This window comes from Zonotrichia albicollis, chromosome 6 (assembly GCF_047830755.1).
Source record: "Zonotrichia albicollis isolate bZonAlb1 chromosome 6, bZonAlb1.hap1, whole genome shotgun sequence".
NCBI lineage: Eukaryota > Metazoa > Chordata > Aves > Passeriformes > Passerellidae > Zonotrichia > Zonotrichia albicollis.
The window spans coordinates 50631896-50658514 of NC_133824.1; the positions used below are offsets into that span (position 1 = coordinate 50631896).

Consider the following 26619-nt stretch of genomic DNA (forward strand, 5'->3'; position numbering starts at 1 on the left):
CAAAGGTCTCTGAGGACGTGAAATTCTGACATAGCAAAAGTTGAAATTTCCCACTCACCTGGGACTGCACCGAGCCCTGGGGAGAAACTCCAGGACAGAGCACAGAGAGGAACAGGAGTGGGAAGATCCTGGGCTGCCTTCACCTGGGCACTTTCTCCTTCTGTCCCTGACCTGGCAGGAGCCGCTTTAGGACATGGATCCCAAAGGAGCAAGAGGGACCAGGAAGCGCCACTTATCTGCACAGACCCCTTTGCCTGCTGCTGCCCCACAGGGAACAGGTCAGTGGAATGTTTGCCTTCCTCCCTACCCCACCTTCCTCTCCTCCAGCAGCTGCTCTGTTCCTGACACCTACTCCCAGTGATCACATTGCCCTCCCCAGCTCCCGCCTCCTCTGCACTGAGCTTTGCTTCCACATCCCCTGCCAAACAGCCCAACGCTCCCTCTCTCATCCAACAATTTCTTCTGCCCTCCTCCCCTGCACATCTCACTCCTCCCCACTGAATCCTTCCCACTGCAGGAAGCTGCTGAGGAGCCACATGGTCCATCCCTGGATTCTCCAAGCACTGACTGCCCATCCACTCTGACCACAGCCAGGGGCCACATCCCACTGCCTGCCCAGCGTCCATCCACGGAGGTGACCACCATGTCCCCATCTCCTGCCTCACCCACTGAAGGAGGTGATCTGTGTGAGACAGATGTCACTGATGTGGCCATACACAGTGGGACACTGCTCATCTGCCTGTGTGGGCTGGCTGGGAATGGGGCTGTGCTCTGGCTCCTTGGCTCCCTCACTTCATCCAGGAGCAGCACCATCCTTTACATCCTCTTGCTGGCTCTTCTCGACTTCTTCTTCCACCTCATTCCCTTGCCTTCCACTGTGCTCTTCCTGGTGGGGGACGTGTCCTGTTCTATCATCATGCCCTTGTCACACATAAGGTTCCTTTCCTGGATGTCACGGTTGTCTTACAGCTTGTGGCTCTGCACACTGACATTCATCAGCATCAAGAGGTGCCGGTCCATCCACTGCCTGCTCTGGCTCTGCTGCCACCATCCCCAGCACCTGTTGAAGGTCATGTTTGCCCTGCTCAGGGCCTTCTTCATCACTCTTGTAATTGTCTTTGCCATGACACTTTCCCTGTGCATGTTCCAGCCATCTGAGCACTGCTGGGTGTTTCTCAGCTTAATATACACCTCCAACCTCCTCCTCTGTGCTCCCTCCATGCTCATTTCCAGCACAATCCTCTACACTCATTTCAAGCCTGGCTCCCAGCAGCAGCAACCCAAGAAGCTGGACATTGTTATCTGCCTCATTGTTCTCTTCACTCTGCCCCTCATCCTCTGAGTTTTCCTGCAGCAGGTCAGCTACACTGTTGTGCCCTCCCAGGTTCTTTTCCTGCTCATCTGCATCCACAGCAGCATCAAACCCTTCATCTCCTTCTTGGTAGGGAGGTGCTGGAGGCCCTGCTCTGTGGGGTCTCTCCAGCTCTCCCTCCAGAGGATCTTTGAGGAGCCAGAAAAAAACACTGCCCACAGCAATGATCCTGCCATGAACACAGAACTCTGAGTCTGTTGATTACTCCTCCTGCACTGCTGAAGGACCCTGTATAGTGGCTGAGAGATTCCTTGAGTCTCCTGATCAATAAATACCCACAGGATCACCCTCCCTGTGCTGCTGCATCCCCAGCCCCTTTCCAGGCCGCTCTGGGGTCTGGTCCGTGCTTGGGAGGCCTCAGCCTTGAGGAGCAGCCCCTGGGCTCAGCTCCTGTGGCGCTGATCAGAAACACTCTCTGCTCCCAGCAACTGCTGCTGTCCAACCACCTCCTGGACTTTTATCAAGAGCCTTGGAAATTATTGTACTGCCCTGGATGCCACAGCATCCCTGCTCTGCCACTGTCCCAGGAAGCTACCGGCCCCAAGTGTGGCCAGGCTGAGCCATTGCTGTGAGTGCCGCCCATGCCTTGGGGCCCTGTGAGCAGCAGCCCCAAATGGGGAGCCTTGGAGCTCTGCTGGGCCCAGCAGCGCTGAGCAGAAGCTCCCTGGCACTGGGGCCTCTCCCATCTGGGATCTCTCCCGGCTGCTGCCCTGGGCTGATCCCCGAACGCCGACGGCTCCTGGGCCCATCCCCCCAGGGCTCCAGGCCCAGCCCTTGGCCCAGGGAGGAGATGCAAAGGGATCCACAGGGAGCATTTCACTGCCTGCCAGGGCAATTGCTCACAGGCACCTTGCACTCACTCTGCCTGGCTGGCTGGCTGTGTGCACACGTGCCTGCATCTGCTGGGGCAAATGTGGCAGAAATGCTGCTCTCTCAGCTGTGTTAGTACCTGAGACATCTTAGTGGGGCAGGTCTGGAAGCAAGGTTAAGGCATGAGATACCGTTCCAGCTAAATGCTGTAAAGTCTTATTTCTTTGCTAATTTTTTTTTTTCAAGGTACAAAAGCAGGAATGGCTGGGAGCAGGAGAGACACTGCTCATGGTCCTAGATGGAGTGAGAGTGTTGGGGAAAATCCAGTCCCAGAGTAGGCCTGGAAGTTGTCAGAGGGGTCCGGAAAGGTCAGAGAGTTCTCAAAGGGTCTGGAGGAGATCAGGAAGGGTCTGGAGGCTGCTGATCTTAAATGTCCTGACTGGAGGGCTGCAGAGCCCAATGGACAGCCCTTCAAGGCGGGGAGCAGCCACCGGATAGGATGGGATGCGATGGGATGCGATGGAATGCGATGGGATGGGATGTGATGGGATGCGATGGGATGCGATGGGATGGGATAGGGAGTGGGGTGGAGATGGGAAGTGGGAGTGATACCAAAATCACCCAGAATAAACTGTCAAACACAATGGGAAGCATTAGGAATCAGGAATTCTTTACCTCCAAAGGACACACTGTACAATGTCTGTTCGGAAGAATGAAAGTTTGGCAAAAATGTCTCACATATATGTATGCTTAGCAGAAAGATTTTTGAATGTAGAATCTGAAGAAGGAATAGAGATGGAAGCAAGTTTTGACATGGAAGAAAAGAATTGCTTTGCCAATATTGCTGGATAACCAAGGAGGCAAAGGGCAAGTTAGTGAGAAGGGGGTTTTATAACTTAGAGCAAAGGATAAATTCACCTCAGATAAGATGTTTTTACACACCAGAAAGATAGCACAGGCAAACAAGCCTGCTGATGTTGCAAGTAGAAAAAAGGTCTCAGAATTTTCCACTGCAAGAAAACTGATTAACAACTTCTACCTTAAACTGTAATGTACTAACTTTTAGTGATTGGAGAATAGGAACATGAATATGGTAATTATAGTAGCGAGGATAGGCTAGAGATAAAAGTTAAGGTATAGATTGGTTCTACTGTATCAAGATGCTCAGCCAAGAAAAGTATATAATGCAATGTAACCAAAACCAAAGGGTCTCCAGGCCTGCCTGCAGCTGGAGCTGACAGCTGTGGGCACAGGCTCTGTCACCCACGACACTGAACTGCTGGAACATTTTGGATGTAATAAACTGCATCTTAAGGACCCACCTGGAGTCCTGCATCTCTCATTACAGCTCTTACACATCTCTCCATATTTCTGTTTGGGGTGAGACTTTACAACAGGGGCTGTACCCATCATAACCACACAGGGACATTAAAGTGTCTTTTGTATCTAAAACATAAACATCACTTTCCTAGGACTCATTTCCAGCCATCCATCTCCTTTTCCAAGTCATTTCCTTATCCTGGAGGATCATTCAGAACGTTCTCTGGTGGTCACATTCACTGAGTGCTGAGATATTAAAGGTGACCTTGCCTTGAACTTTTCCTTTGGCCATGTGCTCTTGCTTCTTGTTACAGAACTTGCCCCAAAACAACTGCAGGCCTGCAAATCTGTTTCTGCACTGTCTCCAGCCACATTTACCATCCTGTGCGATCCTGAGGAGCACATTGGAGCTGGGCTTTCCTCCTCCCTCCTGGGTCCTAGAACCCTATGGCCAAGAGGAACAGGGACTCTGGTCCCTGGTGGAGTGGGGCTGTCAGGTGAAAAAAAAATCAGGTCTGGATGTGTTCTGAGGTGTCAGAGGGGGCTGGAGGGGTCAGGAGAGGGTCAGAAGAGGTTGGAGGGGGGTCTGGATGCTGGCAAAGCCAGAGGAGGGCAGAGCCTGACAGGCCACGCTCAGAGTGGGGGAGTGGCTCCATCTGGGAAAGCTGTGGGACGTGATAGGATGGGGTGAGGGTGGAGAGCGGGGTCGGAATGGGGTGCAGAGATGGGGATAGGATAGGATAGGATAGGATAGGATAGGATAGGATAGGATAGGATAGGATAGGATAGGGAGCAGCTCAGCTCTGCTTCCTTGGGCCCAGGAGAGATTTGTCACTGATCGCAAGCTCCTCCCTAAACAAGAGTTACTTCTGAGAAGTACCCACCTGACTCCTCAGCACTGCCAGCACTGCCAGCATTCCAGTATCACCAGCACCACCAGCATCCCTCTGCAGCTGGAGGGACAGTGACCTCTCTCAGAGAAGGGAAGCAAGGAATGATAGAAACCTGCCAGGAGAGGGAAGGCTGTCGGAGAATGGGACACTCTGCAGGGAAGAAATGTTTCTCATCAGGAGGGAATGATAAACCATCTGCAAAATATTTCATTTGGAGCTTTTGACAAAAGTCACTTCATCTGTAGCAAAAAGCCATGACAAATAAGTGTGAGGAAGTGAAATTCTTACATAGCCAAAGATGCAATTTCTGAATTTCCCATGACTCCACCGAGCCTTGGGGATCAACACCAGGACAGGGCACAGAGAGGAGCCAGCAAGATGGGAATGGGGAGCTCCTGGTGATCTGGGCACTTTCTCCTTCATGTCGCTGACCTGGCAGGAGCCGCTTTAGGACATGGATCCCAAAGGAGCAAGAGGGACCAGGAAGCGCCGCTGATCTGCACAGACCCCTTTGCCTGCTGCTGCCCCACAGGGAACAGGTCAGTGGAATGTTTGCCTTCCTCCCTACCCCACCTTCCTCTCCTCCAGCAGCTGCTCTGTTCCTGACACCTACTCCCAGTGATCACATTGCCCTCCCCAGCTCCCGCCTCCTCTGCACTGAGCTTTGCTTCCACATCCCCTGCCAAACAGCCCAACGCTCCCTCTCTCATCCAACAATTTCTTCTGCCCTCCTCCCCTGCACATCTCACTCCTCCCCACTGAATCCTTCCCACTGCAGGAAGCTGCTGAGGAGCCACATGGTCCATCCCTGGATTCTCCAAGCACTGACTGCCCATCCACTCTGACCACAGCCAGGGGCCACATCCCACTGCCTGCCCAGCGTCCATCCACGGAGGTGACCACCATGTCCCCATCTCCTGCCTCACCCACTGAAGGAGGTGATCTGTGTGAGACAGATGTCACTGATGTGGCCATACACAGTGGGACACTGCTCATCTGCCTGTGTGGGCTGGCTGGGAATGGGGCTGTGCTCTGGCTCCTTGGCTCCCTCACTTCATCCAGGAGCAGCACCATCCTTTACATTCTCATGCTGACTCTTCTGGACTTCTTCTTCCTCCTCATTCTGTTGCCCGCCACTGTGCTCTTCCTGGTGGGGGACGTGTCCTGTTCTAACATCATGCCCTTGTCATATATAAGGTTCCTTTTTTGGCCGTCACTCTTTTCTTACAGCTTGTGGCTCTGCACACTGACATTCATCAGCATCAAGAGGTGCCGGTCCATCCACTACCCGCTCTGGCTCTGCTGCCACCATCCCCAGCACCTGTTGAAGGTCATGCTGTCCTGGGGTGACGTTATGATGCTTGTATATCCCCATTCATCTGTTCTGTGCCTTTAAGACCGGCTCTGAAGAGTGGAAGTTTTGTTTGGGTTTCTCTTATCAGAGACACAGAGACAAGCGGTACATAGCGCTGTTTTTTCACTTCTGGCTTCAGCTTGCTGCTTTTGCTTGCTCTCTTTTTCTGCTCTTGCTTCTGCTCTGCTTTCGCCTCTGCTTATTAGCTAGTTCTAGATAAACAGTCCACATTCCTTCCCGGACTGTTTCTCCTCTCCTGTTCCTGTGACCATCTCGAACCTGCTCCGGACTGGGACCCGGGAACACCGAAGGTTCGACTGCAGCAGCTGGCCCAGCGCTGGAGGGACTGAGAACAGAGCAACCACCCCTCGAAAGAGACTTTCTGATTTTGTCATCTTTCTCAAAGATGTGTCATCGGGTATTGTTCATTTTGTGTGCTGGGGGATGCTGGGCCAGTCAAATAAACAGGTTCTTTCCACCTCTCTCCAAGGAATTTTTTCCCGAACCGCTTGGGGGGAGGGGTCGTGTGGGTTTTGCTTTCTGGAGGGGCCCTCCTTTGCAGATTCTTTAACAAATTTGCCCTAAACCTTGACAAATCTTTGGCGCCCAAACAAGAGGCAAGAGAGAGAGTGGAAAAACCCTGTTTTGACTGCATTTTGGCTGCTATTACTCTGTGTTCATTTAAATCAGCTAATAGCCATGCTTTTTGGATTCATAATGTCTATTGGGGTGAAGGTTTGCATGCATTTCTGGTCCCTAGGGTTTTTTGAGATTTTAATACCTCTCTGGTCCCTAGGTTTATTTTTTTAATCCAGAAATAGCTTTAGTATTGCCCCTAATACGTAGTTTTTACATCTGAGGGACAGTGACCAGAACAGCTATCCTGCTGGGCTTGGTGGCAATAATGTGCAAGAAGTTTATAAACATGCTAGGGTCTGCTCCAGATATGAATGGTTCATGGCTATGGTTATGCATCCAGTTTGTTGCAGGAGGAGCAGGAGAGAATGAGGTTTTTCAGCCTCTGCTTTCCTCCTTCTCCTATGAATCAGTTCCATCACTAGTGAAGGATGTTCAGTTTCCCTTCAATGTTAAAGAAACCATCTTCCTGGTATTCAATCTGGTAACCGTCCTCTATACAGCCTGCTGCTTCTCTAGAATGAGGGCTGAGATTTCTAGACGGGCTGATGAGACCCCTGACTCAGGAGTAAACCCTAGTGTGGAAAATCCTAAGTGGTGTGGGAAATGGGAGGATATGGGCCAAATCCTGAAGGAATTCTCTGATCCTATAGTCTGGGATTTTCCCCATGAACAAATTCAGAACCCAGCTGAGGTGGGGAAATATCTGAAAGAGAAGTACCAGGATGAGCCTGAGGAGAGGAAGGTCTTTGCAGTGAGCTGGGCCCTGGCATATGCTTATCGCACACTGCTAGATACTCTAGGGTAGCAGACAGAGGCAGGGGGGCAGGGAGATAAATCAGCAACTGTCCCGGTGACTCAGGCTGCAGCTAACACTCCAGGCTTGAAGCCAGCAGCTAAACCCATGGCTGTTGCTACCAGCACTAGAAGTGGGAAATGCACAGACAAGACCGATCGACCAGTGGACAATGATGATGATGATGATGAAGAAGAAGGAACCTCAGTGCCTCCTGACGTAAAGTCAGGAGTCAAAGCAGAAGGTGCAAGATCAGATGCCAATATTGAGTCCTTCTCCCTGAAGGACCTTCGTGGCCTACGGAAGGATTACACTCGAAGGTCTGATGAATCCATAATTAGTTGGCTGGTCCGTCTCTGGGATGCTGCAGGCGAGGCTACAATTCTGGATGGCACTGAAGCCAGGCATTTGGGATCCCTGTCACAGGATCCTGTCATAGACCAAGGAATGATGAGGGGGGCTAACTCTCACAGCCTCTGGGAACAGGTCCTAAGAGGTGTAGCAGAAAGATACCTGTGTGCAGATGATCTCTATATGCAGCAAACTCAGTGGAAGACTGTTGTGGTGTGTTTTTAGCTTCCGGGTCCCTTTCTCAGGTGTGCCAATAATCCCTTCTCCCTTCCCCCTCGCCCCTTGCTGAGTGAGCCCTGTCAATCAGGCTAACATACCAGCAAGGCATCGTGTGGTTCGTCGATTTCAAAGGATGCTCCTCAGGCCTGGGGGACATTGGCCCGTATAGGTGTCCCTAGTCCCTTGAGACCCTGCCCCTTTCACCTGGTTGGTAGCTCACCTGTCCCTTCCCCTTCCCCTGTCCCTGAGCTTAAAAGGTTAATGAGACCATGCGGCCTTATTCTGGTGGCAGCAGTTGCCCCGGTTCAGACCTCTGTAACCATGGAATAAACATCTGGCAACCCTCCAGCAGAATCCTCTCCTTCTTCTCTTCACCATCGCCAGAAGCTCTCTCTCCTGAGGTAAACGGAGTTCCTGACAAGCCTGGACTTGCACCAGTGCCCTGCTGCAATCTCCAGCAGCCAAGGTATCTCTGGGGTAAAGCACCACAGAAGCCGCCTTTGGCTCAGCAGCGAGGGTCAGAACTGGCCCAGGCACAATCTAACTGGTTATATTGGGATTCTTATTCCAATATATTGGCGTCCCTGAGGGTGGGCAAAGTGACTCCGCAGCCCGAGAACGGACTTGCAGTACCTCAGAGAAGTTTCTGGCAGCCGTGCATCCAGCTAGAAGGGCTTTGGTTGCATCGCCCTCAGCTAGAGACTTTGAGAACATTCCCAGAAGTTTCGTGGACTGTTCGGCGCCTCTGGAAAGCCCAGCTTCTGTTTGGTGAGCAGATTTTCCAGAGGAAGAAGAGGGTAGCCTCTCTTGCACCCAGAGAGAGGTCCTTTTCCGGTGAAGAGACAAACCTGCCTGTACCCAGCCTACAGCTTCCATTTCACGTGAGTATCTCTGCTTTCGGTAGAGCAGAAGCTCAAAAACAGACTCTGCCGTGAGTTCTGTTCCTTTTTGTCTTTGCATTTTTGGCTGCGCAGCCCCACAGACGGGAATTCATTGCGTTCTAGGCTTTTAGCTTTCTGCCGCATGTGTTGTTCTCTTAGAATTCGTGCCGGATTGGGAGTGCTCTCTGCCCTTTCCCCCGGCTTGGCAGCGCAGCGTGCTCAGCTCTCTGTGCAGGGGAGGGGGACTCTGCTCTCTCTCTCTCTCTCTGCGTGGGGGACCCCGGTTTTGGCTTGCCACGTGGCTGCGGGATCTCCCTCGGTGTGGGGTGGGAGGTGTTCTCTGCACACGCGGCGGGGACGGCCCCGGTTTCGGCTTGCCACGTGGCGTGGCTGCTCTCTCAGCTCCGCGGGGGGGCTGCATTCCACGGTGGGGGAGGCTTTGTGTCTGCCTCGACTCGGCAGGGCGTGCCCTGCTGCTGCTGCCCGGGAATTTTAAAGGCAGTATATACAGCTGCATTGTAAGGCTTTTGTCTATTCGTTATCGCTTTCCTATCTGTGTTTTTTTTTTAGAAATCGGTAGCTGATTTTGGCTTTGTTTTCCGTCAGGCAGGATTTAGTACTTTGCCTTTTACATCTAACATGGGTTCGAAACTCAGCATTGTACAAAAAGGGGTGTATTATAATATTGTTAGCATTTTAGTCAGTGGTAATGCGAAGTTCTCAAAAGGAAAATTGAAACAATTTATAAGATGTCTTTTTCTACACTTCCCAAAAATCTCCCCTGAAGAAATCCACAATATTCAATTCTGGGGTAAAGTTGGGAATGAATTGATAACCTTAGGACAATCTGGCAATGCACCCTCAGCTAAATTTGTGTTCTGGAGTTCACAAATTCGAACAGTCTTGCTCAAACAAAAGGATTTGGAGAAAAAGTCAAATGCCAAGCCATGTACCTCTGCTCGCCCTGTTTCTCCCTCTCCTAGCTCTAAAACCCCTAAACCTCTTTCCCCAAAACTTGGTATTTTAAAGAGAGCACACTCATTGGGAAGTCAACTCCCAGAGTTTGCTAAAATGCCTGAGTTGTCCCGTCCACAAGACCCTGGCCAGGCTGCGTGGAACCTTTCCCAATCCCCTTTGTCCCCTCCTCTGAAACCCAGAGCACGTGTCAGCTTTCCAGAGAGCAGTGATGCCCAAAATGGCCCCCAGTCCCTAGGGGTCCGCAAGATGGTGGATGCCATGTGGCATCTTCCCAAACCTGGTCTTCTTTTTCCCAAAATTCTCTTAAGCATCCTAAAATTCCATCCCCATCCCCCTTGCCTCCTGTTCCTCGTGACCCCTTCCCCCCTCCCCCTCCCTTTCCTGCAGTACCCTTGGCTCCACCCCTCTACTCCTCCCAGGGGGCGTCTGCTGATATGATGTCACCAGGCATCCCCGCCCCCTACCAGCCCCTTGACCCCGCCCCCTCTTCCAACGGTGTCCCTGCCCCCTGCCTGCCCCTTGACCATGCCCCCTGTTCCCACAGTATCCCCGCCCTCTGTGCCTATTGCGTCCCCACCCCCTCCCTGAGTTCCCACAGTGGGGACACACCCACTGCCTGTCCCCAGACCTGTAGCTGTGATCCCAATGCTTCTGATTCAAGGGATACAGAGCAGGGAACAGCAGACCCAATGCATAATCCCATGTTGTCACTAGCTCCTGTTACGTTTCAGCCTGCAGCTCAGGCCGGGGCAGCTCCAACTGCTAATTGGAGTTCTTTTGGACGACAATTGATTAAAGAGATCTGTAAATCTCATAAAGAATATGGTCCACACAGTCCATATTTCCGTGGACTTTTAAATTCTGAACTGAGTAGGACTGTGGTAATCCCACATGATTTAAAACAGCTTTTTTCCTGCCTCCTGACCTCCACGGAACTCAAATTACGGGAATTAGCATGGAAACAACTGCTAAAAGATGCTCTCCCAGGCTTGCATGCTGATCCAAACACAGCGAAGGACAACAGTGGTAACCCTATCACCATTGAGCACCTCTGTGGTGAGGGCCAATGGTCTTTACCCTCAATCCAAGCTACTGCAATTCCTGCAGAAACACTCGAGAAAGTAAAAGAAGCAGCTGAAAAAGCATTCTTTTCCCTCCAACCTGAGGGGCCTTTTGAGCCCTATAGTAAAATTAAACAGCTACCATCAGAGCCTTTTTTGAAATTTGTAGAAAGGTTAACTAGAGCCATTTAAATGCAAGTTAAAAAAGTGAATGCTAGAGAAGTGATTTTAGAGGAACTGGAATTTACAAATGCAAATGAACAGTGTCGAGCGGCAATCCTGAGCCTTCCTATAGAACCTCCCCCTACACTAAAAGGTATGCTTCTAGTCTGTAACAGGAAAGTGCCTCTGATGAGTGTGGCTGAAGACACCAGACCAAGGCTGCTGCCAAGACCACCTCAGCGTGTCGCCGTTGCCAGCCCTGCGCCTTTTCCCTCAGCACAGCAGCACCCTGGGCAGCAGTGGAGACCAGCAATAGTTGAGCCTACAAAACCATGCCTGCTTTGTAACAACCTTGGGCACTGGAGTAACCAGTGCCCCCTGAAAAAGCAATTTGATGAATTCAGAAATAGCAGGGGAGGAGAACTACAAGCCCTCCCTGAAGGTCAACAACAACAAAAAAACTGAAAAGAGCGCCCGCCTGCCAGGCGGGCAGACACAAAAAGAGCAGGCCAAGGGAATAAGGGTAGCAAAACAAATCAAGTGCGTGAAAATATTAATATTTGTGTAAGTGAAGCAGGTGCTTCAAAGACCAAGTCTGCTGGTCCACTGTTGAAAGTGAAACAAAATAACCTTTGTTATGATTTAGGTGATCCTATGTTAACCACGTCTTCTGTCAATGAGCCTTACAGGTTGCAGCTGACAGAGTCACTCCACCTGAGGGACACTGACTGGCATTTTGTTTCTGTCAATCCTGAACAGAAGGGTACTTGGCACCAAATTCGTTGTAAGTACACCGTCATTGGGGACACCAAACACACACCACAAGAGATCGAGATTGCTCCAGGAATGACAACATCAGATCCTGAGCAATTTGTTCTCGGCCTGCACTGTTTCCACCCACCCCTGTTTCTTCCCAAGGGACAAATTGTTGCACAAGCTATCCCTGTACCATCTTTACCTGAAAGTACTGAAAAACAAGGGCCCACAGTCGCCTGGGTCCAAGTTATTGGGAAAGACAAACCTAAATTATGGTGTAACCTCAGTGGGGGTGGAGAGTCAAAACGCATTGAGATGCTTGTAGACACAGGTTCAGACTGCACAGTGATTCCAGTACAAGACTGGCCAGCACATTGGCCTTTGCAAAATGTTGCTGGTCACCTTCGAGGTGTAGGAGATCTGCAATTGGCAAGACAATCCAAAAGCATTATTCAAATCGAGGGACCAAACGGACAATTGGCAAATATCAGTCCATTTGTGTTAGATTATTCGGAACGTTTGTTAGGGAGAGATTTAATGGCCCAGTGGGGTGTCACAATTGATATTCCCGACTCTCCACAGCATTTTTGTGCAGCAGTCATTGAACAACAGTGCCCCACCCAAAAACTGAAGTGGAAAACAGACGAACCAGTTGACGTAAAACAGTGGCCGCTCAGTAAACAAAAAATAAAGGTGCTTGAGGAACTAGTGGAAGAGCAACTAAAAAAGGGCCACATTGTGGAGACCATGTCCCCATGGAACTCTCCAGTGTTTGTCATCCAAAAAGCTGACAAAAAGAGGTGGCGACTTCTTCACGACCTCCGACAAATTAATAATGTAATTGAAGATATGGGTTCTCCCCAACCTGGTATGCCATCCCCAACAATGCTTCCCCAAGATTGGAAATTAGCTGTTATTGATATTAAAGATTGTTTTTTCCAAATCCCCTTGCACCCTGACGATGCACCGCGTTTTGCATTCTCGGTCCCCTCCACCAACATGGAATCCCCTATGAAAAGGTACCATTGGACCGTTCTTCCTCAGGGCCTGAAGGTATCGCCAGCTATCTGCCAGTGGTATGTCTCTTCCCTGCTTTCCCCAGTACATGCAGCCGCAGAGAAAGCCATCATCTATCATTATATGGATGATATCCTTGTGTGTGCCCCCAATGATGATTTACTCACACATGCGCTTGACCTAACAATCGATGCATTGATTGTTGCAGGGTTCGAGCTCCAGGAAAAGAAAATTCAAAAGATGCCACCTTGGAAGTATTTGGGCTTAGAAATTGGAAATAGGACCATTGTTCCTCAAAAACTAGAAATCAATCCAAGGATCAAGACCCTTGCGGATGTCCACAAGTTGTGTGGGTCTTTGAATTGGGTAAGACCATGGCTTGGTCTGACTAACGAAGACCTTGCCCCTCTCTTCAATTTATTGAAAGGGGGAGAGGACCCAGGTGCTCCTAGTTCTATTACCCCAGAGGCATGGAAAGCTCTAGAAAAGGTTCAGATTGCAATGTCCACAAGACAGGCCAATCGATGCCAGCCTGACCTGCCATTCAAATTTATCATTCTAGGTAAGTTGCCACACCTCCATGGAATTATTTTCCAGTGTGAGGAAAAACAAACACCTAAGGCACAGAACACACCAAAAAAGGACCGGGACCAGAGGGACTCTCTCTTGATCATAGAAGGGGTTTTCCTCAGTCATAAAAGGTCCAAGAAACTGACAAAGCCTCAGGAGCTGTTAGCGGAACTGATCCGGAAAGCAAGGACCTGGATCAGGGAGTTAGCAGGATGTGATTTTAAGTGCATTCACATTCCAGTTGAGTTAAAATCATAATACAAAAGAGGAGATAAGCTACAACTACCCGTGATTACAATAACAAAGCACTAAGAACCCTGGCAGGGACAGATCTGGCTGCGTCCCTGTAACTCTTTCTCACAAAAAAAATATTAACCGAATTTTTGTTCATAACATTAACCATAGGCGTCTGCCCTGCCGCGGGGCCCGTTGGCAGCTGGGGGTGCTCTGCACACGCTTGAACGCGGGGATGGTGGGGCGGGGGGGGGGCGCTTCCCGCATCAGCGTCTACAGGGGGCGCTGGGGACACCAGCGCGGCCGCGCCAGGTGCGCTCGGCACCGCAGAGCCGGGAGCCGCACGGGATCGCAAAGATGCAGCAGCGACGGGCCTTGGGCCGCAGCCGGCGCTGTGTCGGCAAAGGGAACGACGGGGACTTGGGACGGGGGGCAGGAGGAGCGGCCACACTCAGGGGTAGCGAAGGGGAAGCGGCGGGCTCGGCAGGGGTGGGGGTGGGCCACGGGGACGCTGCTGGGTGGGCTCATAGAGGCGGAATGGAGGGGCGGGTCCGCGAAGATGGCCAAACCGGGGGCGGGAACCGCCGAAGCCGGGACAGCAGGGATCAACGGGATGGCAAAGAGGGGGTGGCAGGAGCAGTGGGAGGGGCCGGGAGGTTGGCTGGGGCCGGAGGGACGGGTTTCGGGACCGCGAGCGGGCGGCACGGGCCGAGCAGGACTGCGGGTACCGGAGCCGTGGGGTCCGACGGGGGGGTGGGGGGCGTGACTCATTGGAGACTCGCGGCAGCAAGGGGCGGACTCACAGCAGGGGCGGAGCTCGGCGGGGCGGCTGCTGCGGCCATCCCCCGTGCAGCAAAGAGCTCCAGCAACGCCCTGCAAGCTGGGAGCAGCTCCATGACAGCCATGACCTGGCGGGAGATACTATTAAAGTGGTTTATCCAAACTGTGTCAGAAAAGTCTCTGGTAAAGACGGCTGAACGGTCAGCATTGGGGAATATATTAAAGTCCATTCTAAGAGGTTTTTAAATACCCATTTCAGTAACTGACTTGGCATGGAACTGAAGACAGGCTTTAGTTGCTTATAGAGATTTCTGGTGTGGGCAGAGCGGGTGTGTCCCATTATTAGAACCAGTGCGTCACCAACCTTGATGTGGCAGAAGCAGTGTCCTCAATCAGGGCATTACAGCACCCCCTTTTACGGCAGTCGTGCTTTACAGCAGTTTTGTGAGAGTCGTGCTTTATGGCACATTTTGCGACAGTCGCGCTTTACGGCAGTTTTTACGACAGTTGAGTTTACGGGACATTTTACGGCAGTCGTGCTTTACGGCACCTTTTGCGACGGTCACGCTTTACGGCAGTTTTGCGAGAGTCGCGCTTTACAGCACCTTTTGCAACAGCTGCGCAGAAATATTTCCCTGCTAACGTGTCTGGATAACTTCTGCTGGAGATTAGGGGGGAGGGAGTGAGGGGAACACCCGATCCTTGGGGGGACAAAGGTGCCCTGGCCCTGTGCCTGGTCACTGGGATGAGGATAAGGACCTGTTCATGGGTTTGGCTCCTTGGGGGGAACAGGGACTCCCCATTCCAACCCCCCATTCCCTCCCTGAGTTAAAATACCAATGCAAGATCATGTAAACAAAGTCATTTTTATTTAAAAAAACACTGGGGGAAAAAAAACCCCAAGCAAACAACATATACAGCAAGCCCACAGACAGTGTAAATTCACTGGTGATAATGTTAGCTCAGAGAGAACACCAGAGGAACGGTTACAAGGATGTTCTATAAAGACGGGTGCAATTTAAAAAAAAAAAAAAAAAAGGGGCTCTTCATTTCCATTAAAGGAATTACAAAGTCAAAGATGGGCTGGAAACCCAGGAGTATGAAGTCAACACCTCTCCCTCCTGGAAATCCTACAGCAGGTGGAACCTTGCATTTGCTCCCAGGGTGGCAAAGCACAAAGTTCCCTCTTTAAAGATGTCAAAAAGATCTGAAGTAATTTGCAGCTATCAGTCCCTGAATTGGGAGATGTCATTGAACAAACCTTCGCTGCTGCCATCAGCAAATACCCCCAGGTCCTTGGGCCGCACAGCTCACCTGTCACCCAGGTGATTCCACACCAAGGAAGAAATTAAACCCTTTTGATTTTCCTGTCTAAACACCCACAAAAAATTCATAAGCATTTCCAAGGGTCCGTTTTTTTTCTGGCCCTTCTTGGGGTTTTTTTCCGTTTTTTTTTTTTCCTGGGTTTTTTTCTTGGCCACATTGGGGTTTTTTCCTAGGTTTTTTCTTGCCCTTCTTGGGGTTTTTTTTCTGTTTTTTTCTTCTGGGTTTTCTCTTGCTCTTCTTGTGTTTTTTTCTGGATTTTTTTATTGTCCTTCTTGGGTTTTTTCCTGGGATTTTTCTGGATTTTTTCTTGCCCATCTTCGGGTTTTTTTCTGGGTTTTTTCTTGCCCATCTTGGGTTTTTTTGGGGATGGGGGGTTTCTTGTTTTTTTTTTCTGGATTTTTTCATACCGATTTTGGGGTTTTCTGTTGTTTTTTTTTTTTTTTTTTTCTGGGATTTTTCTGGGTTATTTTGGGGTTTTTTTCTGGGTTTTTTCTGGATTTTTTCTTGTCCTTCTTGGGGTTTTTTTCTGGGTTTTTTCTTGCCTATCTTGGGTTTTTTTCTGGGTTTTTACTTGCACATCTTGGGGTTTTTTCTGGGTTTTTTCTTGCCCGTCTTGGAGGTTTTTTCTATTTTTTTTTCTGGGATTTTTCTTGCGAATCTTGGGTTTTTTTCCTGGGAATTTTCTGGGGTTTTTTTCTGTTTTTTTTTCTGGTTTTATTTTTCTTGACCTTCTTTGGGTTTTTTCCTGCATTTTTCCTTGCCCTTCTTGGGGTTTTTCCTGGGTTTTTTCTGAGATTTTTCTGGGGTTTTTCTTGCCCTTCATGTTTGTTTTTTTTTGTCTGGGTTTCTTTCTGGGGTTTTTCTGAGATTTTTCTGAATTTTTCTGGGTTTTTTTCTTGCCCTTTGTGGTTTGTTTTTTTTTTTCCTGGGTTTTTTCCATTTTATTTCTGTTTTTTTTTCCTTGCCCATCTTGGGGTTTTTTTTCTGGCCCTTCATGGGGTTTTTTTCTGGTTTGGTTTTTTTTTCCTGGGTTTTTTTCTTGCCCACCTTGTTTGTTTTTTTTTTTTCCTGGGTTTTTTCTGAGATTTTTCTGAGTTTTTTCAGGTTTTTTTTCTGGATTTTTTTCGGGTTTTTTCTTACCCATCTTGGGGGTTTTTTTCTGGGTTTTTTCTTGCCTGTCTTGGAGGTTTTTTCTGTTTTTTTTTTTCTGTGATTTTTCTTGGGAATCTTGGTTTTTTTTTTCCTGGGAATTTTCTGGGTTTTTTTCTGGTTTTTTCCTTGCCCTTCTTGGGGTTTTTTTCTGGGTTTTCTCTTGCCCATATGGGGGTTATTTCTGGGTTTTTTCTTGCCCATCTTGGGGTTTATTTCTGGGTTTTTTCTGGATTTTTTCTGGGTTTTTTCTTGCCCATCTTGGGTTTTTTTTCTGTTTGTTTTTCTGGGTTTTTCCTTGCCCATCTTGGGGTTTTTTCTGGTTTTTTTTCTGGGATTTTTCTGGTCTATTTCTGGGTTTTTTTCTGGGTTTTTCTTGCGAATCTTGGGGTTTTTCCTGGGGTTTTTTTTTGTTTTTTTCCTGAGTTTTCTCTTGTCCTTCTTGGGGTTTTTTCTAGGGTTGCAGTATCCGTGGTCTCTGGGCTTATATGAGTCCAAACCCGGCTCCCTCAGGACCCAAGCCCACACAGATCCGCATGAACGAGATAAAAGATGAGAAGCGCTCCCTGCCATGTGGGTCAAAGTGTCCAGTTTATTCTTGTGGGACAGGTCACTCAGGCACAGGTGACCACCCAGGAAGCAAAGAGGGCGTGCGTCACCTGCAGTGAGGCTTTATGCCCCAGGTGGTGGGGGCAGGGAAAGAGGGCCACAGTCAATGGGATAACACTGGGGAGAGGCGAAGGGAGGGACCACCCTCTGTGGGACAGACCACCAGGGATACAGAGACCAGGGGTGTGAGGGAGGAACCATGTGAGGGGGAATATACCATCCACATGACCCAATAACACTTTTTCCCAACACCCAGTGCAACCAGCTAAATATCTAGTGCAATACAACATCTCCAACTTTTCTGTTAACTAAAACTAAAGGAAATATGTTGGACTATTTCTGCTGCTGATTATGAATTTGCCCACTCACCGTTTGCAGGCTTGTCAATTTGCTTTAGCTCCACAAACTCTGAGCGATTGACCTCTGCTGTGTTGGAGACCAAACCATTGATAGCCTTAAAGAGCATGCAACGTAGAATTCCGAATGCTAACGCGATTAGGAAAAGAACAAAAAAAACCAACAAAGTTGTCCTCATTATAGAGGTCCACCACCCTGAGAGTCCCCAGTCCCTGAACAATTCGCTGAACCAGTCCTTGGATTCCTGCTTGAATCATCCGATTAGGCTTTTCACTTCTTGGAGAGCTGCATGGAGGTTAGGTGCTTTTGATGCTAGGTTCAGGCAGCACAGTCCTTCAAATTCCTGGCACTCGTGTCCATGCAGCAGCAGGAGGATGCACGATTTTGGAGTGTGGCCTGCCTGGTATTTTCCTCATCTTCTAGGAGGGAGCTGATGGCCGTGGATATCAAGTTTGCCTGTTTGACTACCCAGCACTCTAGGTGGCCCAATTCACCTAGAGCCTTGGCTGCTGCAACCCATGGAAGGAACAGGGATACAGCAACTCTTTGTGACTTAGCCCAATGGAAGATTTCTGCATCACAATTTGGGTCCAAATTGTCTATGCTTCTCTTATGAATTTTGCTGACCGAATTGTTCTTATGAGTCCACTCGCCAATCATGGTTTGGTTGGGTGCCAACAGGGACAACCACCCAATGGTACATGGCCCTCCTAAAAGCCAAGAAGGGATTCCTGCCCATGCCCGATCCCCACAAATTAAAAACAAACCTTTGGGGAGGCTCTTGGGATGTGAATGGTCTGGATTGTCTGCTGCAACATGGCTTAAAACCTTACACCACCAATTGGCAGTGAATTCCTCTCAGTACAGTTTAATGTTGTTAAAAAGTTTGGTGTTGGAACATGGGATAAAAAAGAAGTGTATGCAGTATGGTGCAGGGGAGGAGCCCAACAGCTCTAATTCTTGAGGCTCCTGAGCATCTTGGGGTAGCTTTGGCAGCCACTCCTCTATGGGGTTTTTTGTTGTTGCAGCTTGTTGGTGATGGATTTTGTATGGTTGTGTGTGATTTGGTCTGGGACTTGGGTGAGGTATAGGTGTATTTACGTTGTCTGTGAACTCTCTAGCTTGCAATGGAATCCCTACCAGGCAGGTAGACATGGGGTCTTTTCGCTGCTGCTGTGGACAGGCATATATTTTCCTGTTGGAGTGTCTGTGCCAGAGTCACCCAGACGTTCTGGCATGGCTGAGGAACGATCCACGCAGCTGTGAGACTGCTCAGCTTGAACAGGATGGCAACTTGGACAGGGCTCATCGTGAGGTTAGGTAGGAGGTAGCTTTTCTGTTCTACAAAGGAAAACAAACATTTTTGTAAGAAAAAACAAACACATACAAGTTCATGGGTCTGCCGGAATGTAGCTAACTCTCTTAGGAAGAGTCTTCCTTCTTTTTCCGGTGGCGTCTTCTCTTGGAAGCAACAGCTGCTTGTTTCTTATTCCTGTCTGCTGGAGCTGGATTTCTGGGGACGAAAGGTTTTACCCACTTTTGGGGTATCCATTGAGGGCCTGAGGGGGTGGATACACACCTGTAACCATGCCCCCAGGTGACGAGCTCATAAGGACCCTTGGTTTCCCAAGTTTCTGTGTCCTTAATGAGAACTGGTGGACGCTGTAACAACTTAAACCGGTTGTTATTACTGAAATGACGTATGACTGGAGGACTCATGTTTTCAAATGAACAATTCAGAAAATTAATGGCAAATAGGGCTTTGCAGAGCTTTTGTTGTGGAGTCATCCATGCTGCAGAATTGCTCTGCCTAGCCAGAACCTCTTTGAGTGTGTGGTGGGCACGCTCGATCACAGCTTGACCTGTGGGCAAGTGGGGAATGCCTGTCTTATGCTCCACTCCCCACTGCTGGACAAACTCTAGGAACTCCTTGGAGGCATACGCTGGGCCATTGTCAGTTTAAATCTCCCTAGGGACCCCCAATACTGAAAAGGCTTGCAGCAAGTGTTGTTTGGCATGCGCAGGCCTTTCCCCTGTATGGGCAGAGGCATAAACCGCGCCTGAGTGTCTATGCTGACGTGTATGTATTTCATGCGACCAAAACTGGGAATGTGTGTAATGTCTGTCTGCCACACTTCACAGCTCCCAAGGCCTCGGGGGTTAACCCCAACACCAGGGGATGGCACTGCCTGAAGCTGGCAATTGGGACAGGTGGCCATAATGGCTCGAGCTTGACTGTGTGTTAACTGGAACAGACAGAGTAGACCTGGAACATTTTGATGGTATTGCTGGTGACTTAGTTTTGCCTGTTGAAAGATGTCTGGAAGGCGTGCCATTTCTGCTGGAGCGGCAAAGGAATCTGCTTTGTGATTACCTTCTGCGATCTCGCCTGGCAAATCGGTGGGTGACCTCACGTGCATCACACAGAAAGGGTGCTCCTGCTGCGAAACCAAATGAATTAGTCTTGAGAGCAACCTGTGGAGATGCCCATCCTCGATCTCTTTGAGGACTGCCTGCTCCGCCCTGGACACCACCCCCGCCACATAGCCTGAATCGGTAACCAAATTAATTGGCTCCGAAAACTTCTCAAAGGCTCTTACGACTGCAGCTAGCTCAGCAATCTGGGGCGACCCTTCCACAAACTCAACATCAGCTTCCCAATGCTGGGTCTGGGGATTTCTCCAAGTCATCATCAACTTGTGGGATGCTCCAGAGGCATCAGTGTACACTGTAAGCGCCTTGAGTGACCTATGATTCCTTTTCTCAGGAGCAATGAGGTGGAATTCCTCGTTGAACAGCTTGTGTGACGGGGCTTGGACTGATACCTGTCCAGTGTAGCTGTCCAGGGATAGCTGGAGACTGGCATTGCTCTGGAGCCCACCCTCGAACCTCTTTATGGTTAACCTCTCGGGAGAGCTCTTTCCCTCATTAGAAAGGTGGACTGGAAGGTGAATACACTCAAAAGTCACAACCGGCCAGCTCACGCAGTCTTAGCCTGGCCTTCCAGACTAGCTGAGCTATTAGCTCCTGTGGCTGTGTGATGGTTTTGGATCACTGATAGGAGAGAAAAACCCACTCTATTATTAGAAGTAGATCTTTTTGTATTTCAAATCACTGGAATATCAGCCCGTGTATGTGTGGTAACTTGCCCAAAACAATGAACTCAAAAGACAGCTGGGGCTTATAGCGATGAGCCTGCCTCTCGGCCAAAGCCTCCTGAACTTTTTGGAGGGCGGTTTTTGCCCTGGGAGAGGCTCCCTGGGAGAGGCTAGCTCCCTCTCTCCCTTAAGTAAATTAAGAAGGGGAGCTAGGTCTCTGTTAGTGAGACCTAGCCAAGGCCTGACCCAGTTCAAAGACCCACACAAGAAATGGAGATCTGCCAGGGTTTTGGGATCAGTCTTAATTTCCAATTTTTGCGGAACAATGGTCCACACAGTGATTTGCAAGCCCAGGTAATTCCAAGGTGGCATTCTCTGAACCTTGTCTTCCCGCAGTTGGAATTCAGCAGAGGTTAAAACTTTAACCACTAGGTCAAGTGTGTCTTGAAGTATTGTATCATTGGGGGCACACACAAGCACATTATCCATGTAGTGTAGGATGATTGCCTCCTTTTTCTGGGCGCGCACTGGGGACAGCAATGAAGCCACGTACCCCTGGCAGATGGATGGACTGATTTCATTCCCTAAGGCAATACTTTCCAGTGGTAGCGCTTCATTGGGGCTTTTCGGTTGGTGGTGGGAACAGAGAAGGCAAACTGTGGTGCATCCTCCGGGTGTAGGGAAATATGGAAGAAACAGTCCTTGATGTCTAGGACAGCCAATTGCCAGTTTTGGGGGAGCATTGTTGGGGAGGGCATTCCTGGTTGGAGAGGCCCCATGTCCGCAATTCTTTTATTTATTTCTCTTAAATCATGAAGGAGCCGCCACTTATCCTTCCCTGGCTTTTTTATTAGAAAGACCGGGGAATTCCAGCAGCTAGATGTCTCTTCAATGTGTCCTTTAGCCAATTGTTCTGCTACAAGCTTCTCAAGCACCACTATCTTTTCATTACTGAGGGCCACTGTTTTACCCAGACTGGGTCATCTTTCAGACATGTTAACTTGTGGGTGGGGCGCTCTACAGTGGCCACTATTAAAAATCCTGGGATGACCAATTTGACCCCCCACTGGGACATGGTGTCTCTACCCCACAAGGGAGCTTTGTAATTAGTAACAAATGGATGGACACTGGCAAATTTTCCATCTGGTCCCTCAATTTGCACAATGCTATTTGATATCTTTGCCAATGTGACTCCTCCTACACCTTGGATTTGACCAGCCATGGGTTGCAAATCCCAGTGTGACGGCCACAACCTTTCAGGTATGATTACCATTTCTGCCCCTGTGTCAAGCAACCCTTCCACGTGGAGATGTTCTGTTCCACGCATTTGGTTGCATCCCATAATGGGTTTGTCCTCGCCAACCACTTCTGCCCAGTATACACCTGGTGCCTTGTCATCTACTGAAATTTCTGCTGGAACAGGAATGGCCTGGGCGATGATTTGCCCCTTGGCCAAATAGAAGGGTGGCTGTGGACAGCGCGCCAGGAGAATGAGGTTAGGTATGTCCCATTTGATGGTCATGGGAGCCACCTCAATCTCCATGGGTGTGTGTGCAGTGTCCCCGATAATAAAGTGCTCACTGTCCAATCTTGTGCAATCTTTTGTCAAGTTCTGCAAGTCCTCTGGCAGGTCCACTCCAATGACTGTCCACGGGGTAGACTTAAAAGCAAAAGCTTTAGTGGTCACAAGCTTGAAACGCTTGTGAGACCACCAGATTTTATCCTGTAAATGGCTATTTTGTGTTCTCGCACCCTGTTTCCCTTCCTCCCCCTTTTCTGTTTTGAGGGAGGTTTCCCCTTCAGGGAAGCCTGCTGCATTTATGTCATGGCACCAGGTGGGTGGGCGCTGGCATCGGGGTTTTTTGGTGTGAAGGGTGTCTTTAGTTGCTGGTTTTGGGGGCAGTCCTGTGCAAAGTGTCCTGGTTTTTCACATATGAAGCAAATGACATGTTGAAATTGTTCTGGTGACATCTGTGGCCTCCTCACTCCTGGAGATACAACTGCCACTGTCTCTGGGTCTGTCGGCCTTGACCACGCCTGACCAGGACAGTATACTTTTTGCTGCATTGGCCGGGAATCGAACCCGGGCCTCCCGCGTGGCAGGCGAGAATTCTACCACTGAACCACCAATGCCCAAAAAGTATACTGTCCTGGACAGTTAGGACATATTAGGGGGAAATCTCCAAAAGGGAGCCCCCCCCAAAACAAAACAAACCTCCAACCACCCCTCCCCCAACACTGGGTTCAGAAGGAATTCCTCGGAGGAGCAAAGTGGAAAACAAAACCTATTTATTTACAAGTAACAAAAAGAACACTCCCCAACACAAGAAAAGAAAAGGGACCAGACTGTCTTGTGAGGGCACCGAGCTTCTGTCGCAGGCTTCGGGTGTCCTGAAGCTCTCAGGTCAGGTCCGGAGCCGGTCCAGTATCTTCGGGGGGGGGGGGGGGGGGGTAAGAAAGAGAGAACAAAAGAAAAGGAAAAAAAACAGCGCAAAAAAAAAAAACAGAAAGCAAGCAAGCAAGCAAGCAAGCAAACGGCTAGCCAAGCCAAGCAGCAAATAGCCAAAAGCAAAAGTGCCTGGGCACACCCCCCCCCCCCTCCTCTCTTCCCCATCCCACCACAGCAAGACGGCCGGGGGGGGGGGGGGGGGGAAGGCACAGCTGCCAGACACAACACACGATACTGGGATAAAGGCTGAAGGCTGTCACCCCACGACAAACCCTCAGAGGTCTTCACTACCTTTTTGCAGTGTATCTTGTCCTCTGAGTTCTCTCGTTGTCCTGGTGTGAGGGTTGCTGTCCTGTCCTACTGGGAGGGTTCTGCTCTGGTCTTGCTCTTAGGGTTGCTGTGTTGTGCTGCTGTTGGGGGAAGACGCTGTTGTTAGGGGGGCTAGTTATGGTGAGGTTAGGGCTGGGCTGAGGGGTGGTGCCCCTGCCCCTAACTTGCCTCCTAAGCTGCGCCCTGTAGCCCTGATCTCCACTGGACTGTCCAGCCCTCAAGCCCTCTCCCTTTACCCCTCAAGCCCTCCCTCTGCCCCTCAGGGTCTGTCTGTCACCCTCAAGCCCCCTCTATGCCCCTCTCATCTGCCCCTCAGCTCCTGTGTGTCACCCTTAATCCGTCTCCTTTGCTCCTCAGCCCTCAGCTTCTCAGTGTCACCCTCCAGCTGCCCCTGCCACCCTCAGTGTCTCTGTGTGTCACCCACTGTCCCCTTCCCTGCTCCTCCCTCAGCTCTCAGCCTCTGCCACCCTCAAGCTCCCATAGTGCTCCTCAGCCTCTGTAATGCCTTTAAAGGGCCCTAAAAAACCTATCAATTCCCTAAAAAAGCCCTAGTTTTCAAAGTGTCCTACATACCCCACAAAAATTGAAAAATAGCCTCAGAACACACTAAAAGTACCTTACTTTTAAAAAGCTCCTAAAACACCCCTAAAAATCCCCAAAGAACCTTTAAAAAATCTTTATATAGTTCTAAAAGAGCTCTGAGATTACCCCTAAAATCTTTAAAATGCTCTGAAAAGACCCTAAAAAGCCTAAAAATTCCCTCAAAAACTCTAGAAATACTCCAGTCCTGAAAAAGTTCTCCATATCCCTTAATAGTCCTCAAAAAGCCCTAAAAACTTTTAAGTAGTCCTAAAAAAGCCCCAAGAACACCCAAAACCACCACCCACCACCAATTCCAATTAGTAGTAAGACAGCCCTTAAAACACCCTAAAAATTATTTTAAAAGCCCTAAAGGTATCCTAAACATACCCAGAGAATTCCTAAAATACTCCTACAAAAAAAAAAAAAAAAAAAAAACTAAAATATCCTTAAAAATCCCTGAAAAAAACCCCATAAAAAACTGTTCAACCCTTACCTGTAACTCTGGCCTCCTAACATCATCTCAGCCTATTCATTGGGGTAACTGCCTGCACCTATTGGGAGGGTTCTGGGGCTGTCCCAGGTTCATTGGGGTTGCATCTGTACCCAAACCCTACCTGGTACCCTGTGTCCTTTGCACCCTTAACCCTCAGAGTCAGCTCTCCGCCTGTCAATTCCCCCATCTTTACACCTCAGCCTGCAGTGTCTGTGTGTCACCCAAACACCATGTTCAGGCTCCCTCATGCTGCTGCAGTGGGTGGTGGGAGAAGTCAGGGCTGGAGCAGAGGCGACCTGGATTTCAGAACCTCAGCAGATGGCCAGCCAGTTAACACCAGAGCCCCTGAACACCAAACACTGGCCCTTTTCCCAAGGAAACAAACCTCACCAGACCAGGTTCCTGATGGCAGATTGCAGGAGCCACTTGGCACTCTCAAACCAGCCTGAGTTGGCACTGGTGCCAGCTTGGGTCTGCCCAGTGTCCCTTGGAAAAATAGAGGTTATGAGGACAAAAGAAACTCAATTTGAGGGAAGTGAGTTCTCTCCCATTATTGTCTGTTTTTGAACTGGTGGGGGGATCCCCCTTCACCTGTGGTTTTATGTGTATTGCTTGAAGGAGAACCTGCCTTTTCCAGGCTGTTAGGGGTATCACAGGTGTTCAGGGAATCCTGTGTTCTATTTTAAGGGGAAGGGGAAAAATATTGTTGTCGTAATGTGTGGGTAGCTCCCAGTTTTCATTATCTTAAAGTTTAAATTGAGGAGGCAGCCCTGTTGTCCCTCTTTTTAAAGGGTTTAAATTGAGGTTAAAAAATCCCCTTTTTACCATAATTTGAGGAAAACCCCTTCTTTTCTGCTATTCATGCGGGTAAAATTGAAGGGGAGAACACGTTTATTTGCTCTTGTTGAAGTGAGTTGAACTTGTGCTGAAGTGATCCACAGAGATGTGAGTGCACAGATCTGCCCAAGTGCTACTTACTTTCAGTAAACCTTAAACAATATCTGGAAATCTGTTATATAAAAGGAAGATTTTAAAAAGTATACATGAAAACAGTGCCTTGGGTTTGGTTACAATATCCATTGCTACAAAATGCAGTAGGAGGAGTAGAAAGATAGGATGAAAGAGAAAAGGCATTTTTAAATAGTAAAATGGGTTTGTATTTTTTTCTGTTTCTTCTCCTGTGCTGGTTGTAGCCAGCTGCTGACCACAGCCTGCTTAGTTGATGTATCACAAACAGCACAAAGCTAACACAAGACAGCATTAGAACTTCTGGATTACAACAGCTGAGTGAAATCACGTCCTGTACCATCTGTTGGAATCCATAAAGTTAGAGGGTTTTTAGGAAATGGTTAAAAAAGTATAGGCCTCAGACTGAAGTTTTGTTAGCATTGCAAATACAGCAGAAAAGTTTCCCAAGCAGTAGAGCATACGTGACAAATAACAATAGGCCTCTGTAGAAATGGCTTAAGGATGGCAACAAGGTTGTTTAATGTATATCTTTAGAAGGTTAGCATGAATAGAGCTCTGTTCTTTGTCTCTTATGAACCAGTCTTTGTTTTAACTACCATTACATGTGTTTTATAAGATTGGATAGAATGATTATCAATATGTGTTGTTCTATGTATGATTGGATGAAATCCAGGCCGAGATGGTTTTATGCTATGCTGTAATACTCCACCTCATTGGCATTCCCTGTGGATCAGCGAGCTGTTAACATCCTGTCTCCATTGTCTAACAATGTCTTGAGACTGATGTGCTGATAATAAAAAAGCTCTTCACTGGTCTGGTTTGTCCAGTGTTGTCCATATCTGGACGTAACTGCCGCGGCAAGCGGGTTCCTTTTTAAAGACGTGGGTTCCTGACACAATTGGACCTATATCTACCCTTCCCCCGCATTAATGGTGCCCCGTGTGAGGAGGGGGTCTCCAGCACCACCCTCTGGATAAAGTCCAAAAGCTTCTTCAGTGTTGTCTTGCAAACACTTATTGCTAGCTGATTCTTTTCTTGCTGCTATAAAATGGCAAAGACCTTTTAGT

General features: G+C 49.1%; 1 long non-coding RNA gene and 1 other non-coding gene across 2 annotated transcripts; both read right to left on the minus strand.

Moving 5' to 3' along the window:
* Positions 1 to 22791: 22791 nt before the first annotated feature.
* On the minus strand, positions 22792 to 22862 carry TRNAG-GCC (transfer RNA glycine (anticodon GCC)). The gene has a single exon. It is a non-coding gene; the product is annotated as a tRNA-Gly (tRNA).
* Positions 22863 to 23001: 139 nt separating this feature from the next.
* On the minus strand, positions 23002 to 24488 carry LOC141729429 (uncharacterized). The gene is made up of 2 exons (XR_012580920.1): positions 23470 to 24488; positions 23002 to 23158 (listed from the first exon to the last, which is right to left on the minus strand). It is a non-coding gene; the product is annotated as an uncharacterized LOC141729429 (long non-coding RNA).
* Positions 24489 to 26619: the final 2131 nt, after the last annotated feature.